We start from the raw sequence: 2,329 nt of genomic DNA, 5'->3' as shown, positions 1-2,329 counted from the left end.
AGGTCTGATGGCGATCGTCTGTTGAACGGCCAACTGCGCAGGACTGGCTGCGTAGTCCCCGCCAGGGATGCGGGCGCTGCGGACGGCACTGCGAACTGACACTGAGCTGCTGTGGCGCGGACCGTAACGAGGACAGAGAGCTCTGTTCAACACGGTGTGTCCTCTTCCGATGCCAAACCTGTAAAAGTGGATGATGTGGGGGGTCGACTTCGATAAATCGATGTCGACCAACAAAAAATAAGACAAACGAATGTCTTGACAGAGCCTCTGTATGACGCACTAGTAAATTCAGTTTCATATGTAAGTGGTTATATAACTATTTTTTTTCCTATATCCTGTACTTTCAGAGATATGGATAAGACAAAAATGGGTAATAAGTCACATGCCTTAGTATTGCCTCTAAGATATTAGAAAATTGTTTGTCATATAAATATTAGCTCCAAATCTCAAAAACCATTGTGTTTAGAAAATAAAGTTATATGACAACTGTTACGGCAGGTAGGGTTTCAAAAGGAACCGTTACTAGCCCAACCGTGAAAAGAAAAGAATAGCCGAATTTTGTTATTTTTGTATTTTTAAATAAGTGAACATAATAAAAGGAACACAAAATATATAAAAATTTACAAACTAGAAACAAAAGAAAGCTTAAAACTATTACAAAATTAAATGAATTAGACAAAAGAGAGAAAAAAAGTCTTACCAAAAAAAAAAAACCACCATGGTGATTGGTGGGGTCCCGGTTGTGGTTGTTCTGAGTGGATATTCTCGTGGAAGTAGGTCGACAAAAGGGACGTACGTTCGCCTGCCTTGTCCTCTTGGAGGATGAGTCGAAGTAGTCCGCCCGCCGTGGATAAAATGATGTAGATGACGGAGATTCATTACTTTTTTATATAATTATATGATAAATATGTTCGTTTTTGAAAAACGTTCTTCATAATTACTATCTATTTAATAATAACTTTGTAAGGGAGCACTGTTATTAGAACAACAGATATAGAAGGTGATTTTTTCCAAGATCATGCTTAACCGCCTGATTTTTTCCCAATTAAGAGCACCCTGGAGGGCTCCAAAACCCACAGGGTTGACTAACGGCAAAGGTGTAACAAAACATAATATGCCAGAGCCGGATTCGAACCCGGGTGTGTCCATGAAGTTAGTAGCATAATGTCTTACTAAAATATATATATTTATTTGTATATATTTTAGTCTTTTAAATTGAAATACCAAAATACGGAGGTGGCAAAATTTTTCCACTACTCCGGGAGGCTGAGACCTACACTATGCCACCGAGAAAACACGATTTTTACTGTGTCCAACTCCTAAATCCTTCGCACGAACTCGAAGGATTTTTCTTTATCTAATGTATTAATGTTACTGAAAATTATAAAATAGTCACTATTGTTTTTTTATTTTTGTAATGTTAGGGTTATGTATCTAATCTAACTGTACTATTATTAGTCCCTTCCATATTTCAGGAACTACACGGTTTGGAAAAAAAAAAATTATATTTACTTTGGTAGAAAATTTAACATACTTATTTTTTTTTAAATAACTCATTTTTCACTAGATCCCTTAGTTTTAGAAATATAAACGAGAAACTGATTAAGCGTACGTTTTTTACTCTATACCTAAACACTACACTATTAAGCGAGACTTTTAAGAACATATTGGTCTAATGGTAACTACTAAACAATATAGGGATTATCACTTCTTTATTTTTAGTCTTTTATTTTTTGTTTTGCCTAATTTGCTTGGACTGAAATTAATTATATGTAGCTTTTTAAAAGAAAAGAACACGATCAACGATTCGAAAAAATGATATAAAATAGTAACTGCTACCAATCATCGCGCTATCTATCAGTTATTGTTTCAGTATAACAGTTATACGATTTTAACAGTTCCAGGCGTAACTACCTTGTACGGTGCTGGTCTCTAGCGGTGGACCCTGGACTCAACTCACTCCAGTGCCGAGTTTCCGTCGGATAATACCGCTCTGCCGAAGAGACTGTACGATCGCGATCTACAGGACATCGCAGGCCACCCAAAAATTTATGGTATTTATATAGAATTTTTTTTTTAAATTTCTTGGCTTATTTAAACAGTTAAGCCATTAAATAAAACATTGAAAGAGTGATAAAATAACAAAAATAAAAAAAATTCAAGAAAAGAAAAAATATGAAATACGATTTTACACGAATTTATAAATAATAAAAATTACATATGAATGACTATTTTTTTTATTTTATTAAAAAAATAAAATAAAAAGATTAAATAATGACATGTATTCCATTTTTTCCACTTGTTCAATATAAGATATTTAAAATATATA

General features: G+C 34.0%; 1 protein-coding gene across 1 annotated transcript in view; it reads left to right on the top strand.

The window, feature by feature from the left end:
* The first annotated feature begins 1,967 nt into the window (after positions 1–1,967).
* Positions 1,968–2,329, top strand: part of LOC106686599 (limbic system-associated membrane protein-like) — a 222,716-nt gene continuing 222,354 nt past the window's right edge. The window contains exon 1 of the mRNA XM_067051999.1: positions 1,968–2,054. The gene's annotated coding sequence lies outside the window, so the exon portion shown is untranslated. The remainder of the gene's footprint in view (positions 2,055–2,329) is intronic.

The sequence above is a fragment of the Halyomorpha halys genome, unplaced genomic scaffold (genome assembly GCF_000696795.3).
Source record: "Halyomorpha halys isolate HHAL.00 unplaced genomic scaffold, Hhal_1.1 Scaffold845.1, whole genome shotgun sequence".
NCBI lineage: Eukaryota > Metazoa > Arthropoda > Insecta > Hemiptera > Pentatomidae > Halyomorpha > Halyomorpha halys.
Note: the sequence above shows the minus strand (reverse complement) of the source record. Positions and strands in the feature narration are given on the sequence as shown.